Below are 20,283 nucleotides of genomic sequence, written 5' to 3'. Positions count from 1 at the left end.
AGGCTGGTTCAAAGCATTACCAATTCTCTGCACTGCCCTTTGGCTTATCTACTGCGCCCAGGGTCTTCACAAAGAGCCTGGCACCGGTAATTGCTTTCTGCAGACAAAGAGGAATACAGATATATCCTTACTTGGACGACTGCCTCATTCAAGCAGAGAACAAGGACATTCTACTACAGCATCTGGCGTTTGTGAAAAGACTTTTAACATGCCTAGGGTACACAGTCAATGAAAATAAATCAAAACTAGTACCCCCTCAAGAGATAATATTCCTGGGTGCAAGCTTAAATACAACTGCCCAGATGGCTTATCTCACGCCAGACAAACAAAGGCAACTGACTACCTATTTCAAGGAAATGGAAACAAAGGCCAAGTTATCTGCAAGAAAAATTCTGCAGGCTTTGGGCTTCATGGCATCCTGCATCCTACTAATTCCATATGCAAGACTGCATATGAGGAAACTTCAGTGGTACCTAAAAAGTGTCTGGACACAACATTGCCACAGCCTGGAAACAATGATTACTCTCATTCCCTGTCTGCAACAGGAGTTCCGATGGTGGGCAAAGGCTTGTCACCAAAACAAGGGACAGCCATTCTCACTATCCCCAGCCAGGCAAAACCTAACAACGGATGCATCAGATTATGCTTGGGGGGGGCACACATGGCAGGAAGAGACATTCAGGGCACCTGGTCCACAAATCAAATGCATCTACATATCAATCAAAAAGAGATGCTAGCTGTTCAAAATGCCCTGACAGCCTTCAAGGACCTAATTCATCCTGGACAACTACTGATGAAGACAAGACAATACCACGGTCATGTGGTACATAAACAAGTAGGGGGACACGCATTCTTACCCGCTTTGCTGACTAGCCATAGCTTTATGGGGCAGAGCATTGACTTACCAAGTTCGTCTGCAGGCACAATTCCTGCCAGGAAAGGACAACACTCTGGCAGACGAACTAATCAGAAACCTCATGGATCCCCACAAGTGGCCCCTGGATCCACAAGTCTTCAGCATGATAACAAGGAAATGGGGATGCCCGGATATAGACCTGTTTGCCTCCCCTCACAATTTTCAACTCAAAAGATTCTGCACAAGGACTTATCACAGACAAGCAGGGAAAGTGGACGCCTTATCTTTCAGCTGGAAAAACATATCAGTATTTGCCTTTCCTCCACTGCCTCTCCTCCCCAAGGTACTCCTAAAGGTGAGACAGGAGAAACCAAAAATGATTCTGATTGCCCCAGACTGGCCCCGGCAGTACTGGTATCCGATCTTAAGGAACTTGTCTCAATGCCCATCTTGGACCTTACCTCAAATACCTCACCTACTGTCCCAACAAAACAATCAGATTCTGCACAGCCAACTCAGGACTCTAAACCTGGCAGCATGGTGGATAATGTAGCCATACAAAGCACAATTCTCAGTAAAGCTGTGATGGATGTCATTTTGGAAGCCAGAAGGCCTAGTACTAGAAAATCCTTTGCTGGAAAATGGAAAAGATTTGTGCTTGGAACCAAGCTCAAGGAACTGATACAGCTGTCCCAAATATTCCTCAGATTTTGCAATACTTAACTGAGATGCTGGACAAAGGCCTATCTTTTTCATCAATTAAAATTCATGCCTCTGCCATTTCGGCTCATTACAATACAGAGCCACCACTCTTTTCTCATCCTTTATTATGGCAGCACCTCAGAGGAGCCAAAAATTTAAGACCTTCAAGGAGATCGCCAATGCCTGCATGGGACCTCAGTTATGTCTTGGAAAAACTCACCCTACCTCCTTTTGAGCCAGCTGCAACTATGGATATAAAGTTCTTATGTTGGAAAACAGCTCTACTCCTAGCAATAACTTCTGCAAGACGAGTGTCAGAGCTACAGGCTCTCATGGCTGTGGAACCTTTTATCATTTTTTATCCAGACAGGGTCTCTCTGAGGACAAAACCCTACATTCATGCCTAAGGTAGTGTCCAGTGTAGCCCTTAACCAAACTATTCATTTGCCAACCTTTTATCCAAAACCACAGAACAAGGGGGAGAAAATTCTGCATTCATTGGACGTACACAGACAACTTAGATTCTACTTGTACAAAACAAAAGTTTTCAGAAAGGCAGAACAATTACTAGTGGCATACGCTGCAGGATCACAAGGAAAGGCTATCTCCAAACAGACTATTTCAAAGTGGATAGGTCACTGCATTCGTTTCTGCTACTCTCAGCATGGCAAACCAGTGCCTGAGGGCATTAGGCCACATTCAACCAGAGCTGCAGCCACTTCTGCAGCCTTTGTCAGGGGAGTACCAACCAAAGACATTTTAGAGGCTGCTACTTGGAGTTCAGTGCACACCTTTACAAAACATTACAATCTGCCACTTTACTCTAAATCCAGAGCAGACTTTGCCACTGCAGTTCTGCAGGGCCTCATAGCCGCTCCTAATGTTGTTTAGCTCCAGCCCCCCAACCATAGCTTTGGGACTCTACCCAAATGTAATGATTGCAACAGTGAAACACGAAGAACATAGTACAGTTGTGTACACTTACCGTAAATGTAGATGTTCGAGTGTATTCACTGTTGCAGTCCAGGTTACCCACCCACCATCCCCCGTATTTCTGCTGGAACTTATCTTTACTTCTCTGATCTATACAACCTATGTGGTGCATTTGCTTGTAGATGAAGGTAAAGTTTATTTTGGTGCATGTATGTGCATAACAACTGGGTTGTCCTGTCAGTCAGGCAGCCCTTCAGTCGGCGGGATCCCAAGTCGGGTCCGGCTGACTGATGTCGCCGCGACGTCGTCTCTGTTATCTCTGTTGGTCACTGTTTCGTGACGCCATTCAGTCTTTCTTCCCAGTCTTTCTTGCCGAAGCTGCAGCGTAGCGCCGGTGCGGTCGGTCGATTGATTACTGGTATCAATACTGCTACTCTACCTTTGGTACTAGACTGGGTTGAGACTCTTCCGCCGTGGCGGCCTCTTCATTCTGCCCAGTTTAAATAAGAGTTGAAAATACCCTTACAAAGATTTCATAAATATGGTCCAAAGGCTCGAGCCGAGGGCCCACTTATTGTCTTAGCCTGTTCGGCCCAGCCCAGCGACGTAGCAGCCTGTTCGGCCTGACGCTTTCCTTCAACCTTTTTAGCGCTTATTTTTTATTGTACTTATTTTGATCCTTTTCCTACGTCTGCTGCCAAAAACGAGCAAGATGCCAAAAGATGATCAGTAGTCCACGGTGAGAGCCCAAACCATGGTTATAAATCACGAAAGGTCTCGGCGCGAGGCGGAACGAGAAACCGAGGTTAAGTACAGCTCAACGATTCAACACGAGCCTAAACCGCCTACAACTAAGGCCCCTCAGACCACTCTACCACCACGGCCCATGCCACTGACCTGACAGACACCATTCCATTTGTTTGTCAGACACCATTTAAGCACGTGCTACTGCCTAGGGCCTCCAGCTGCTAGGCCTCCAGCAGGTTTAAGCATTAAGAAAGCAGCTAAGACCTATTAAACCCGTGCTACTAAAACCCCCCTGTTAAGGCCCCCAGTTCCAGGCCGCTTACCCTGGTTCAAGATTAATTTCATTAATTAGGAGATTTTCAATCTCACTCAGACAGGGCCCCAGCAGAAGGAGAAGAGACATAGCCAGAGACCCCTGAGCAGCCACCTCCTGAGCGATTCTGCTCTGATGATCAGACTGAATTGATCAGCCAGAGGCCTTTTCTCCACTTTCTGATGATTCTGACTGATGAATCAGACATTTCTGCCTCCTCACCAGATCCCATCTCCTCTTTTCTCCTTTGAAATGCTACATGCGAGATTCCAGCTGCAGAAACAGCAGATTTTTTCAGACTCCAGAAAAAGACTTAGGACCTTTTCTACACCTCCCAGCTGGGCCTTAAGAGGATTACCTGTTCTCTTTCTGGTGTGTGATGATGCTTCAATGATGTTCGCCCAGCCTCATCCAGATTTCAACCAGCCACTGCTGCCGACAGATAATGCTGGCCACCAGTGCTGGATACTCCTACCTTATACCCCCCAGCTCCAGCAAACTAACCACTATATCCCAGGGTCCAAGCAGTAGCGCGACCCTAGCTAAAAACCCTATTCCTCTGGAAAGGAAGCAATACAGACAGATGGGGGTAAAAAGGTTCAGAGGACTCACATAGCTCTCAGCTAAGAGTTTTCTGAACTGGTTTCAATGATACAATACCAAGAGAGTTTATGCTTGATCAGTTAACTAAAGCTAACCACTGATGAATCTCTTGATAAGAAATATGTGTTATAGAAAAATGTAAAATAATGCATAAACAGTTTAGTAAACATTTAAAATGATACTTATGAATACTGAGGTAAGAATTCCCATAGATCTGGGCAATGATGCACAGGCATGCATGGCTAAAGGAAAGACTAACGTGGATAGCAATAGTGCTGAGATGCTAAATGGAGCAAGACAAAACACAGGTACAAAAGCCAAAGTGCATTATGAAGAAAAGAAAGAAGAAAAAAATAAATCTGTTCTCAAGCGGTTGCTAGGCAGGTTCCAAAAATTTAAGATTAGCAGGAACTGGTTTTGCCAAAATTGGGTCTTTCCTGACGTCCAAGATCAAGAAAGAAAGGAAAGGACGTCAGAGAGAGGAAACTAATCCAGCCCCCATTTCAGCAAGGGAAGACAGAGGATAAGCGTTCAGAGCGCACGCCAACAGACTGCAACCACTGCCACCCTTTCAACAGAACACAAATTTCAACCTAAATCCGTTTTAGGAGGGAACAAATAGCAAGGGCACTGGGAAAAAGTTAAACATTTTCAAAGAACTGGCACTACATAACAAAGACAGTGGATTTAACGGAAGCAATCAAAAACCCTTTACTTCTACACTTGCACACTAGTCAGAAGAGGAAAATGCCAAAAACCTGGGCTTAAAACAAAGAAGAGGCCTACAACACAGTTAATGTAAAGTAAACATGAGAGGACTGAGGTTAAGCCACAGAAGAGCAAAGAAAGGAGAGGAACCCACTCTATCCTAATACAAAGCAAGAAAAAGTTCAATTCCCGATCTGTCCACCCAGATAATCATTCAAAATAAATTCCTTGGTAACACTAAATTCCAATGCTGACCCTACAGCAACTTCTTCCCATGCATCTGCAGAATGATCTCGAAGGAGGCATAACGGCAAGAGAGACCATGGGCAGATCTGTGACTTAACCCCAGATTTCTTGCCAGATTCAGATTCTAAGTCAATTCCTATCAATTATCAGCATTGCAGACTACTGCGCCCAGAGTATTCAGGCTGCCTGGCACTGCACTGCATACCAGGTCACAGGGAAGCATTACCCTCTTAGAACACCGGCCCCAGCTACTGCTACACAACAAACTACCAAGGGACAACAATTTCAGAAGGCTACTTATAGGCTAAGGTTAATTGGCTTACTTGCTACAAGCACTGAGTCACACTATACCATCCCAAACAAGAACATTCCTGGGCCCAACCACACAGAAACAAATGGCATTCCCAACTACAGAAAACAAAAGAACTCCTCTACAACCTACAAAAAAACTGACTTGGGCTACTGAGCATCACAGGCCTTGGGCTCATGGCAAAGTCAAGAATCTTACCTCCCATTTGTGGGCTACATATGAGAAAATAATTTGCTACCTTTAAAAACCAATATCCAGACATTCCATGAAAACAAAAAAACCCCCCTAATCCCACTAGGCATGCCACAACAACCCACAAAGCGGTGAATGGCATGCCAATTACCCAGGCCTACCTTCACAGCATCAAGGTGACCATGGGATCAAACAACAGCCTAGACCTAGATTGGGGAAAGGATGTGGACAAATGCTCAACTATGGGCAGCACAAGATCAAAGAAGGATGCACATCAAACTAAAAAAAAAACTGGCAGCCACAGGTCAGAGAAAAATCAGACCATTTAAACTCAGGCCACAAAGAAATAATGTGGGGCCAACACACTGGAGGAAAGACCATTTCATCAAACAGGGTACCCGTCCATTTGATGATGTGGACATGCAACTCAGGTGTCATAACTTGCAACAGGCACACATTGACCAACTTCAGCAATACCCAAACCGGAAAGAAAAGCCAAAGCACCACACTGGTACATCAACCACAAGGGATATTTCAACATGGAAGCTTTTCACGACATCTAAAGACCATCCCAGAGCCTCATGGAGAAGAGACCATCTAAATGCAGTCGAATAACCTCTCAATCACCATCTATTAAAATTCCCACTCAGGACAGCAAACATCCACTCATGATGGAACAATCGCACAGTTCAGCTGGAAAGGCCTAACAGCATACACAAAGTACTACTTTCCTTAGCACACAGCGCAAGGATACCACAATCAGCAATGAACTGGCCACCCTCGCCATCTACACCAACTCTCAAAGCAATCACACAGGTACCTACTGCTGCGATACCCCTGATAATAACAATGTCCTAATATTTCAACTACATTTGATGTTATACACAAACACCTTAGCAGCATCACATCTGTTGCACAAGAAACTTTGCAACCGACTGCATGAACAGCACACAGCAGCAACTAACCCACACTTATTAAAGAAAAAAAGAATCTTCAACTTGAAGTGACTGCATGGAACATCAAATCCAGAAAAATGGAAAATACTTGAAACAAAAACTGAAAGAGCTGGAAGATGTCAAAGCGGAATGCCAGGGCTCTTCTGGAATGAGGTAAAATATTTTAAGGTGGTATTACTCCTCCATCAAGACTCCAAATCATCTATTTCACAAGAATATTTTTTTGTTTGATCCATCTGTTTTTAAAAGCTCAGGCACTCCTCAGAAGATACAAGAATCCAACATTAAGGAACCACTGAGCTCAGCAAGACACTCAGATTTTTCAACTTTAAAGCAGCAAAGTTCACATTTATTCCAGCAGCAGAAAAATCAGTAAGGAGACCACATCACCCTAAACTGCTTTCCTTTTGGCAATTAAAACAGCCTCATTCACCATTTCACCACTACCGGCCTTGATGCATACACCAACCAGACTTCCACCACCTGATAGGGAACTCCATGAGGACTAATCACCAGCAATTTCAGACGGCATCCAGCAGTTGAGGAAAAGGCCTTAATATCTACAAGCCTTCTTTTCCACCAATCCACCAAAAAATGAGGGGAACTGCATACCTTCTTCCCTGGTAGACAACTACGCTAGAATTGGCTACAGACAAAGCAAAGCCAGAAGACTGAACTAACCTTTTGCCTATACCAACAGGAAGGAAGGAAACATACCTTGCTACCACACAGACAGCACCCCACGAAATTGCACGATTCTGTTATCTTGTCCTTGGATGGACAACCAATTGTATACTAAGACCCTCATTCTGGCAACAGAAACAAATCAACACACTTCTACGAGGAGGCAACCAGATATTGCACACATTATTCCAACCCACATTCGTGTAGTTATTTTACATACATTATAATTTGGTTCTACTATTATCCTTCCCTTACTGGGTTTGCTAGAACTTATAACCCAGTAAACATTATAAACAGCTACTTGTACCTTTACTGTTACATAGCCTTGGCTTTACAGTATTTCATTATGCCGGTTTATCCGCCAGATGCATAGTGCAAGGACATAGTACAGTACCTTACCTACTATTTTTGTGGCGTCTCATAGTGACAGCATCTACAGTCCCTTTTACCTCCTCCTTCTATTGTGGTACTTAGGTTACCTCCTTGCCTCCCTCTGCGGGGGGAAGTTTTGCGGTGTATGTGTTTAGCATACATGCTTATTATGTGACCCTCTGTGCCTACTTCTACCACATTACATCTATCCAAATTTTAGCCCAGAGGAGGGCTAAGGGCATCTTTGTGAACTTATATGGTGAAATGGCGCTTGGCTTTGGTTATATACTAAGACCAAGGAGGATGATCGCATTTATGGTGCATCAGCCGGGCCGGACCGGACCTTCATGCTTGGCCGACTGAACTGAGGAGGCTGCCTCAGAGTCAGCCAAGTTGTTATGACAGAAGACAGAGTCCACTTCTACATCTAGACGCATTATAGGTACAAAACTGTACTGCTGGAGAATGGTAGGCTTGTTTGTATATATGTACATACATGCAGATTTTTTGTTTTGACCTTTATATATATAGCTAGCCTACCTTTTTGGGGGCACCTGATATCTGGAGCAAGTAAAACTGAAAAAAATGGCTTTGGCTGCATCTTTTATACCCCTGACGCCCTGACAACAGGGAAGGGGTGACAGCAACCGACGCAGGACCCAAGACTTTGGAATTCAGGCCGACTGAGGGCAACCTGCCAGCAGGATTACCCAAATGTAATGACTGCAACAGTGAATACACTTGAACATCTACATTTATGGTAAGTGTACACAACTGTTCTTTCTCTGATATAGTACAAAACTTCGTAAAATCCACCATACTTCTTCCGTTCGCTGAAACAGAGTCAATACTCTTGTCAGCCATGTGCAGCTCCTTACACCAAAGTAAACAACAATAAGAAGAAAGAGCAGGAGGCTGCTGAAGGTGTGTCAGGTAAAATCAAAACAACGTAAAAGGACCAAAAACATCACCATGAACTGCAACGTTCTTTAATACCAGCACACACGTAATATGTTGAAACTGTAGACAAACGATAAAACAAAATAAGCAAGATAAAATCCCCTTTCTTTTCTTGGATAAGTGCTTTCTGAGTTTTCCTTCATCAGATCATAATGAGCAGAATATGGGACCTTGTTAATAAAATCATTGTTAGCCAATCAGACATCATGTATAGTCTATCCAGTCATTGTCATTCAAACATTACATACAGCTCATTCAATTCCTGCCTTCCCTTAAACCTGATTCCTCCTCCAAAACATTATTCTGCATGCACTGTTCCCACAATTCCAGTTTTTTTTCTATGTAATTTGCTCCAACCTTTCTAAAGATCCCACTTGCAGTTCTTTTATCGCTGCTACTTCTGATACAGCTGGTTTAGACATTGATTTCCATTTTCTAGTAACTGCTTTTTTGGCAACCACCAGAATTAAACTTGGCAAGGCCTTACTATGTCTAGGCAATTTTGACTCTGTATTGCAGCTCAAAAGTCTTCATCCCACCTTCATGAAAATGTCAATTCCCTTTATAGCAGCACCTCTCACTCAGGTATACAACCTTTCCTTAAACACTTCTATTTTCCCTGCAGTCATTAAGCACTCTTAGATCACGCCCAACCAAAAAAAGCAAACCCAAAGGAATACAGAGATTACTAATCTCTATCAAACTTATGCCCTATAACAAAACTCTTTGAAAAACGTGTATAGAAGCAATGCTGGAATGACATAAAGAAATATGGATGTCTTTGTGATAAGCAACGCTGTTTCAGAAATACTTTCAGTACCATGACAGATTTATACACAGCCAGGTCAGTTCCTTGATATGATTAGGAGATTTGAAACAGTAAGTCATAACCTGCTCCTCAAGAAACTTAGCAAATTCAGTTTTGACCCAAATACAATAAGATGATTTCAGAGTTGTCTCCAAAACAGAACCTTCCAAGTACACCTACGAACCTGCCTTTTCACTGAAGGCATTATTAACACAAGATCTCCAGAAGCATCCGTCCTTGGACCACTGTTATTTTCCATAATCATCATTGTAAAGGTAGAGTCACATTTCTTCTTAGCTGTCAAATATGCAGACTGTTAACAGACACTGTCCTCCTCCCAGAAAAACAAAATTACAAGTCAAGCAGCCTGACTGCACACTTAGAGAGCCAGCAAGCTAATATTATTCTCGTATACCTCATTTTAAAATCTCTGGAGAAAGGGCTTTCTGTAGGCTAGGCCCTGGTGTTTGATATTGGCTACCAGAAGTCAGACAGTAAGATACACTTCATTTATTTAGAAGTAAACTAAAAGAACAAATGTTTAAATACATCCTATGATTCTGATTCCTTGACAGTGTACTCACACTGTAGTCGTATCTTTCTTGTAAAGGTATACTTTTAACAAATGATCACTTGTTGAATACCTACCTTAATTGTACATACTGTAAATGACGTCACTTGCATGTATAAGTGCAAGTAACATACAAATGGATTCTCAACTTTGTTACTGTACTGTATATAACCGTGTTATAGGTCCCTGTGTTTGACCCATGAAACCCATACCATGTATTTAAACTTATTAGAAACACCAACCATCCCAATACTGTATTAATGGGTGATTTTAATTACCCTACTGTTAACTGAGAATCCTATATTACACCAAATGTACAGCCACAGAGATTCTTGGAGTTTGTAAACACAAACTCCCTGGACCAGATAGTCAGTACACCAGTCAGGGGGTGTAACCATACTGGATCTGGTTCTCACTAATATGGGAGAGTGCTGCACACCCCCTACTGTAATCTCGCCCCTGGTAAGGTCAGACCACAAAATGGTTTCCTATGAAGTAAAAATAAAACCTGGACCCCCAGCTAAAACTGGAATATTCAGGAACTACTCTAAGCCTAACCTCCTGCTATTAAGTGATAAGCTGACAAAATGTTAAGCCCCCTTAAACCATGAGAACACTGATGCCTATGCCGAACTGTTCACAGAAACCCTGTACAAGCATGTTAATAGCTGCATAGAGGCAGCTGTACAGACCAGGAAGAAGTACAAAACTAACTCAAAACAAAAAAAAAAAAAAAACAAGCCACCCTGGTGGAATCACAAAATCAGTAGGCTGTATAACAGAAGGGAGAAAATCAGGAGGTGCAGCACCCAGCAGGATGAAAGCACTCTCATCAAACTAAACAATTTTATTTATTTTATTTTATTTTACATTTGTTGACCGGGCTAGTCCAGCTGGATATATGTCCATTTTCAGTGGTGGCCCGGGGAGAAAAGCTCCACAAATTACAACAACATGAAAGGTCAAGACAAAGACAATAACAGTATAATTTGGTACATAAGTTTTAACAATTATAGTACAAGCCTAAGATTATATATTTTATATTTCAGTCGGAAAAAGGAAAAATTTATCTAAGAATAGATGAATAAGACTAATACATTTGTATTAGAAATGGTGTAGTACAAATCTTTATAACATATTACAAAATTAGATACACCTAGTAATTTATGATAAGAGATACTAAGGTCTCACAAAAACCTAAGAAAGAAAAACACTAGAGATCAATAGATAGAGTATAGAAGAACAGCAAACAAGGATGGATTTCTAGTGTTATTTCACACATAGGTTGTGAAAATATATGAAGGTGTTTGATCATTCCACAGTATATACTTATTTACATGAGAAAAAATCTTAAGGAAGGTTAAGCTCACTAAAAATTAGTGAGACAACACAAGATCATGATAGGCTAGGAATTGTGGGAGTCTAGTTAATAGTTAGGTACTTAGTCTGGGTTAACACAGGGGCATAGCCAGTGTGATTTGAGGTAGGGTTTAAGCTTGCTTTTAAATAAGCTGACAGAGGATATTGAGGTTAGCTGGCTTGGGAGGATGTTCCAGGCTTTACCTACTGTATTGGAGAACAAGGTGTCACCAGCTAAGTTGTTGGATTTTGATATTTGTACAAGTAGGTTATTAGCTGAGCGTAAGGTCTTGAGGTTATTATAGGGGATGACTAGGGATGTAAGTATGGGTGTATTTTGAGGTAAATACAGGATCTTATGGGCTACTATTAATTGATAGAAAAGTATTAAATTTGGCAGCTCTGACCATCCTAACTTATTCAGATTGATACAGTGATGAGTTCTATAGGAGGACCCAGCTGCAAATCTGGCAATATTGTTGTAGGAGGATGTAAGTTTACTCAAATTACTTCTACATATTTTGGTATAGATAGGGGAGGCATAGAGCAAGGTAGAGATGAGGTGGGTACGAGCAATAGTAACCCTGGCTGGAGGTGTAAAAAAGGGTTTTATTCTATAGAGGGAACCTAGTTTCTTGTTTACTATTTTTATGGTGTTATTAATGTGAGGTTCAAAGGACAAGTTGTTATCTATTAGTACCCCAAGTAGTTTGGTGGTTGGTTCAGGAGATATTATAGTTCCATCATTTGAAGTAATAGTAAAGTTAAGTGGGGAGGTTCTGCGGGTGGGGGTAAATAGTAGCATTTTTGTTTTTTTGGGGTTAAGGATAAGACGTCTTTGTAGGAGCCACTTTTCAACTGTACTAAAGGTCATTTGGGTTAATGACTGAAGTTCTGATTGAGAAGCAGCAGCGCATATGAGTGTGGAGTCGTCAGCGTATTGGATACAGTCAGCTTGAGGAATTACAGAATGAAGGTCATTTGTAAAGATGGAGAAGAGTAATGGGCCTAATATAGATCCTTGCAGGACACCTAGAGTGACTGGGACGTGGGAAGATAAAGTATTTTACCATAGTACAGCCTGTTGCCTGTTATGTAGGTATGATTGGAACCACTGTATAGTATGGTTGTCCAATGACAGGTTTTTGAGTGTGTCTATAAGGAGGTGGTGATTCACCATGTCAAATGCTTTAGACAGGTCAATAAAAACAGCTGAGGATAGAGTATCAATATTACGATTGCTGTTAATATGGTTAGTGAAGGATAAGAGAGCAGAGGTGGTGCTATGAAATGGTCTAAAAAGCCATGTTAACGGGTGCTAATAAATTGTGATCGAGTAGGTAGGTTAACAGTTGTATGTGTATACATTTCTCCATTATTTTGCCAAAGGAGATAGAATAGCTATGGGCCTATAATTGGACAACTCTTTGGAGTTACCGCCCTTATGCAGGGAATTATGTGAGAGACTTTCCAGATTAGGGAATAGATCCTTCAGAAATAGTTCTGTTAATGAGGATGGATATGGGGTAGGCTATGACTTTAGCAGCTTTTTGCAGGTATTCTGCAGGTAATTTATCAGCAGAGAGAGTAGTGGGTTTAAGTTTCTGTATGAGGTTACAGATAAGTGAAGTGGGCACTGACTGAAAATGAAATTGATGAGAATTATTGGTAAAGGTTGTGGCAGAGCCTGTGATGCTAGGGGATAGCTGGTTGGCTAGGGATTGTATGGTTTCAGTGAAAAAAGTATTAAATGAGTCAGCTATTTGGATGGGATTGTAGAGCCAAAGGGAGAGGGAGTGCTTGAGCATCCAGGGTGTAGGAGGTTATTGATACCTCGCCAGAATTTTTGGGGATTATTTTGGTTGGTTTGTTGTAGTTGGTAGTAATAGTTTCTTTTATCGGCTAATATGTCTTTTTTTGTTTCATTTCTTAGCTGTCTGAATTGCAGGTGATCTGAGGAGCTTTTTGTTGAGCACCATTTGGCCCATTGTTTATTTCTTTCGAGGATTTTTTGTTTGGTCATTTTGGTGAGCCATGGTGCCGGTTTGGTTCTAATTCTAACTTTGCGTAATGGGGCATGGCTGTCTAAAATGGTTAGAAATTTAGAGTTAAAGTATTTCACGGCATTATCTATTGGGAGGTATTTCAGGGGTGACCAGTCACAGGTGACTAGTTCAGCTGGAAAGTGAGCAGGGTTAAAATTTTTGGTAGTGCGAATAGTTGTACAGATGGCAGAGTTTAGGATGACAGTTTTTGTTCTGATTAAATAGGTAAGCAAGTGATCACTTATGTCCTCAGGGAGGGTGCCTGTTTTATAGTTTAGTTGGGGGGTATTAGTGAGTATCCAGTCAAGGGTACCAGTTTTGTTGTTAGTTTTATTGGTGCGGGTTGGGGATGTTATAGTTTGGGTAAAACCATATAAGTTGATATGAGTAGAAGGCTGCTCAGATATACAGGAGTTCCAGTTAATGTTAAAATCTCCAAGTATAATGGTTTCTTGGGGGTAGTTACTTGAGAGCCAGCTGAGGATAGCCTCTAATGTGTTGATGTTATTGCCTGGGGGAAGATAGACACATGATAGATGTATGGCTTTGCTTTTGTTAAGCTGAACCTTAGTTAGAAGAATTTCTGCATTGTTGCAAAGTGGAGGTTTGGAGTCTAACAAGGTAACTTGTAATCCATTCTTATAAAGTATGGCTACGCCTCCTTTTTAGTGTTATGGTCACGTCTTATGATATTATAGCCAGGGGTAGAACTGCACTGTCTTGTATTGATGGATTAAGCCATGTTTCAGACAGACAGAGGATGTCAAAGGAATAAACATCAATAAGGGCATGCAGGTGAGCTATTTTGTTATTGATGCTCCGAATATTAAGATGAGCTATCAGGAGAGAGTTGGGGGGCTTGGTAAGTGTCTGTGTGATTGAATTTGTTGGTGTATCAGGCTGTGTAGCTGTGATAGTGGTAGGACCTGGGTTAGGGTGTATATCACCATCTAACAGAGAGTGGACCTGAACTTTTAGGATGAGTTGTAGAAGTTTAAAAATTAGGTTCTTATTTTTTCTAGCTAGTGGGTTACATTGAGAGATGTGATGGAGTCTATGAAATATGGCTGCTGAGTACTTAGCTGAGCTGGGGAGGTTGCTAACACTATGAGTGGAGCTAGGGGTAAGGACAGAGGTGTGTGTGATGTGGGTATGCAGTCCTAGGAATCTATGGTGTTCGTAGAGAGTAAGTAGATAGGGAATGATAAGTATAATTAGGAGTAGTAATAAAGGTAAGGGTTTACAGGATCCTTGAGCCATTTGTATAGGTTAAGGTGGTTAAATGTAGGGATATTTGTGGATAGAGTAGTAGGGTAATGGATAAAGGTAAATGAGTGATGGTTCTTTAAGGGGGAGGAGATAGGGGTAAAGTGAGAATATAATAGAGGTAATAGCACTTTAAGAGGAGGAGTTATAGGTTGGTCCTAATGCATAGGGGTGTGGCAGTTAGAGTATAAGTTTAGGACCACTGGGGGCGGGTGGAATTTGGGGGCAGGGTAGGGGAGCGGAGTGAGCCCGCAGGGCGAATGGAGCAGGATGAGCCACAGAGGAGTTCACCCTAGGAAAACAATCAGAGGAGCAGTAAGCAAAGGTAAGTAAAGCAGCAGAGGGTAAGGTGACACAATGCCTTGATAATAGAATATGAAGAGAGGGTTGGCAGTGAAGAATATTGGAAGAAAGAAAGAATAGAGTGGGAGTATTAGCTCTTCCAGAATAGGGGTTGGGAGGGTGGCCTAAGGGGTTGGGAGGGTGGCCTAAGGGGTTGGGAGGGTGGCCTAATGGTTAAGGTGTTTGACTTACAAACACAAGGTGCAGAATTTGAGTCTCACACGGGATAATTGGCTAGGCTTAAAATGGCTCACAAGGGCAGTTAGCCTAGTACTAATCTATGAACCTATGAATCTGTTAGAATCCAAGAGCCTGTAAGTTACTTAAAATTGGAGTCAGAATGGTGGTCTAAAGGAAACTATTGCCCTCTAGTGGACAAAAGCTGTATAGCAGAGGAAATATATACTGAGAAAAGAGTGCAGGGCAGTAAGTATGCTATAGAGGATTGAAGAGGAAGAACAGTAAAAATACTTGTAGTCTAAGAAGGGGGAAGGGGTGACAGGTATGGGAGCAGATAGTACAGGCTGCCGGCTGTCCTGGCTGGTGAAAGTAAACTTACAACCTAGGATATCTCACACTAATTGTCTTAAGACTTTGGTTTAAAGTACGTACTTTACTTATAATTAAATTCCCTTGGGGATTGTAGCAGAGGGGAGGAAAGGTTCAGTTCCTTAGTTAGGGGAAACTGCAGTGTGTTGAGGAGAATAGTTGTTTTCAGCATGCAGGGCAAGTTCTCCTTAATACTGGGAAACCAGGTTGAGCAGCTGGGAATATAAAGGGAAAAGAGAGACAGTGGTAAGACACACAGAGAGATAAAAAATAGACAGTTACACAGGCTTATTAAGTAGTAACTTGAGCATAGAACAGAAATGAACTTGCATAGTAAAACAGTCTTGACTGCACATATTACAATGTCTCTATCAGTGATAATATTCAAGCAAGACACTTATAAAAGCAATATAGTTCAGGAGCAATAAAGGTTAAACTCTTCTATGACTCAGTCAAAGATTACATTCAGCAAGACACTTGTTAAAACAGCATATCTCTGAAACAATAAGGTTCAACTCGTCTTATAACTCTCTATCATGTTTGCATTTGTTGTTTGTATAGATAGATAGATATTTTTGTTTTAGAAAGGTAGGCTTCTAATTAGTCCTCCTTATTTGCACACATCATTGTTAATTAGGCTAGTCAGTATAAGGTGCTTGGGCAGAGGATGCTGTGATTTCTGTCGTATATATAGTAATAGTATGCAACAGGAAATACTGCTCTATATAACTATACAGTGGTAAACAATAGCTCTGCACATCCATACGATGGTGAAAAGCAGAAACATAAACTCTATACAGCAACCTTAGCTGTCTTTATAGGTGATCAAATCCAAAAAGAATAAAGCTAGTGCTTAGCCAAATCCCAGTTCAGCAAAGAAATAAATCAGCAAACCAAAAACGTCACTGGGAATTGCTGCTGTACAAATACTGTAAAATGTTTATTAAAACACAAAACAAACCAAAAAGTATCAAAGTGAGCGCTTTCGGGCTAAGCCCTTCTTCAGACAAAGTGCTTTTCACAAACATCACATTTTAAAATAAACATACACCAATCACTCTTCAGTAAAAAATCCCACCCTGTTTTAATTGTTAGCTGAAGCTAACAAGTCATCATTAAAAACACATTGCCACTACTCTTACCTAATAAAAAGTACGCCTACTTTTAAGTGTTGGCTTCAGAGGCACCATATCATTCAGCCCAGGTTGAATATGGGCTGTTAAATCTAAAATCCACTTTGATTCTATGGTTTCTGTCTTTAACCTAATATCACCCCCTCTCTTATTAATGAATACATTAGCTATCACTCTAAATTTAAATCTATGTGTAGGATTATCCTTTACATGATTATATAGCGCATTGTGCTCATCACAGTTCCTAATTGACGAAATGTGCTGTAGTATCCTGACCTTAAGCATATTGTTGGTTTTACCAACATAATATCCTGAGCATGACGTGCAATCAGCCAAATACACCACATTAATGGTCCTACAGGTAGCTCTCCCTTTAAAATGAAAACTCTTCCCTGTGGAAGGATGTACAAACACTGTCTCCCTATTAATATGATCACAAGCCTGACAGTACCCAGCGACCTAGGTAGGCATGTGACCTCATTGTTTCCCCTATCGTGGCAGAGTATATCCTTCAGGTTCTTATTTCTCTTATAACTAAATTGTGGAAAGTCCCCTACTATATCACTCAAGTTTCTGTCACTAGTGATGTTCCAATTCCTCTTAATGATGTCACACACCCCTTTGACATTACTGCCATATGTTAGTGTTATCCTAGGTATAGTTTTCTTCTTCCTACCTTTCATCCGGTGACCATTGTGATATAATTACTTCCTAGGTTCGTCGTAACATCAAGCCATGGTCTATATTTGCCTTGCCTGTTCGCAGTACCTCTTGCTACTGCTGTTTCCACTAGCTCACATCTATACCCTCTTTCTTGGAAACATTCTTTTAAATCATCTATCTCTCTCTCAAAATGTTCATCCTGTCGATTGATCCTAGAGATCCTGCCAACCTGCCCCTCCACTATGTTGGAAACCAGGTTGAGCAGTTTACTTATAATTAAAACTCTGGCAGTTTATTTATAATTAAATTCCCTTGGGGACTGTAGCAGAGGGGAGGAAAGGTTCAGTTCCTTAGTTAGGGGAAACCGCAGTGTGTTGAGGAGAATAGTTGTTTTCAGCACGCAGGGCAAGTTCTCCTTAATACTGGGAAACCAGGTTGAGCAGCTAAAAACCCTATTTACTCCACCGCCAGGACCGAACAGCACCCTAAGGCTAATTAGGAGATTAAAGATAATATAAAGATAACTAAGGATAATTAGGAGAACAAACAACTCAGAGGACAGTTAAAGTCTACCAAAGCTAAATATGAGGTAAGTTTGGCCTCCCAAGCCAAGGACAACCACAAAGCATTATTTAGCTATATCGGCAACCTCAAAGGCAATACACAATTGTGTACAGAGCTCATTGTAAATGTAGCCACCTGTACTGAGCCAGGAGATATAGCAAACCTCCTGGCTGATAAATTCAGCTTCAACTTTACCTCTGCCTCTCCCTCAAACTTCCCTCAGAAATGCCATCAAATATAACTCCCCTGACTATCACTAGGGAGAAGGTCCTTAATGCTCTAAGACCAAGAACACTGCATCAGTGGGCCCATGCAGTATCCAGGATGCCTTCTAAATAGCATGAAACATGACCTATCATGGCCTCTGGAATTATTTTTTAACTGTAGTTTCTAAACAGGCTTCGTGCCTCATAAATGGAGAACCGCAACCGTCATCCCTCTGCACAAAGATGAGCCATCTACAGACCCTGGAAACTACAGACCCATAAGTCTCACTATTCTTGTATGTAAAGCCATGGAAAGAATTATGAAAATGATCACTAGAGATATAGTAAACCTCCAGACACTGGACTCAACCCAGTTTGATTTTGTCAAGGGCAGATCATGCCAACTCAACCTGATGGGACTTCTTTGAGAAGGTAACCAAAGCAATGGACGAGGGGAAACATGGTTCACACTGCCTACCTTGGCCTGGCCAAAGCATTTGACACGATACCCCACTTGGGCATTGTTGACAAACTCAAGAAGTTAGGTACAAACTTTTATATGCCACCCAGTGGATAGCCAACCGGTTCACAGATAGGACCCAGAAAGTTAGAATTGGGGACTCCACCTCTCCAAAGAGGCCAGTCACAAGTGAAGTCCCTCAGGGATCAGTCCATGGACCGCTCCTTTTGGGCATTTACTTCTCTGAAGTCAAGGCCAATGTCTGTGGTCTCTAGCTGACTAAATTTGCAGATGATTACAAATTAGGAGCGGTCATTGAATCCCACACTAACACAAATGTTCTCCAGTAGGAGCTGACACAGACAAACAACTGGTGCCAGAGCCATGGATTAAACCTAAATGCCAAGAAATGCATAATAGTATTATTTCAGAAGTCATCCATCCCTGGTAATTGAAAATCCAAGCCGATAACTTAGAAAATAAAAATCGAGTACACCAATAAGTGCCGTCACTCCGTTTTGACCAAATAACAGCTAGCAAGGACACTACGATAAATCAAATCTTCACTTTAATGAGACTAGTAAAAACTGAAAACAGCTGTGCTGTAAATGTACAAACGAAAAACAGTTAAGCGCTTTCACCCGGCGTCATCCGGGCTTCATCAGAACTGAACCGTTAATTCACATCAAGCAATTTAAAACTTTTTTGGCGCCCAAACAAGACAAAATTTTACAAAATTTAAAGGCGCAGATGTATTATTTAAAATGCGCAGATGTATTATTTAAAATGCAATTGCTGGACACCTGAATGAATATAATTAATCACAGTACCCCAATGTTGCAGTTGGACAAATGCATGAACTGAATAAATATATAAAAATATATAAAGATAATTAATTTTTTCAGATTTTATGAATTTTAAAAATTTAAAAAAAAAAAATACCTATCGATTGATGAGTACTACTATATACAATAATTATGTTGTGTTATAACTCGTATATCATGTAATGTTATAAAAATGATTAAATATTTAAATATATAAATATAAATATATAAATAAATAAATATATAAAAATATTTAAATATATAATGTTAATTTTCCAGTCTGCTAAACATATCATAAACCTAGCATAAATACGCATAAAAATGACATAGCATAAATACGCAAAAAATGAATACACAAAAAATGAAAAATAAATACACAAAGAATGAATGCACAAGAAATAAATGGTTGAAATCCTGGCTAATTCTTAATCCCTGGTAATTATCATATTGACAGCACACCTCTTAGAGTTGACCCAGTAGTCAGCGACTTAGGGACACACACAGTAGTCTGGCCTTTGACCATCACGTGTCTACAGTAGTGAGGAAATCATTCTATGTTCTGCAACTTATAAACAAAGGTATGGCATCTTAGTCCAAGGAAGTCATTGTTCCACTGTACTCAGCATTCATCAGACCTATCCCTGAGTACAATGCCCCTTTTGGTATATAGCTAACCAGGCATATCCAACAGTTAGAACATCCTCCGAGGTTCCTCACTAAAAGAACACAAGGCATAAGTAAAATGTCCTATGCAGACCGCCTCAAGGCCCTATCCTTGTATTCTGTCTCCTACTGGTTTTTGAAGGGAGATCTATGCCTGGCATACAAGGCATTGTCAGATCCCACTCTGATGGGCCTCGTGCATGTCCACAAAACAAACAGTATTAGAATTACCTGTTCTAAAGACTTGA

General features: G+C 41.2%; 1 protein-coding gene across 2 annotated transcripts in view; it reads left to right on the top strand.

Annotated features, from left to right (window-relative positions):
- Positions 1-20,283, top strand: part of FASTKD3 (FAST kinase domains 3) — a 692,256-nt gene that overhangs the window by 252,224 nt on the left and 419,749 nt on the right. The window lies entirely within an intron of this gene.

Source organism: Protopterus annectens, chromosome 3.part0, assembly GCF_019279795.1.
Source record: "Protopterus annectens isolate FY-2018-M chromosome 3.part0, PAN1.0, whole genome shotgun sequence".
Lineage (NCBI taxonomy): Eukaryota > Metazoa > Chordata > Ceratodontiformes > Protopteridae > Protopterus > Protopterus annectens.
The sequence above is the reverse complement of the archived record's forward strand: the minus strand, read 5'-3'. Positions and strand labels throughout refer to the sequence as shown.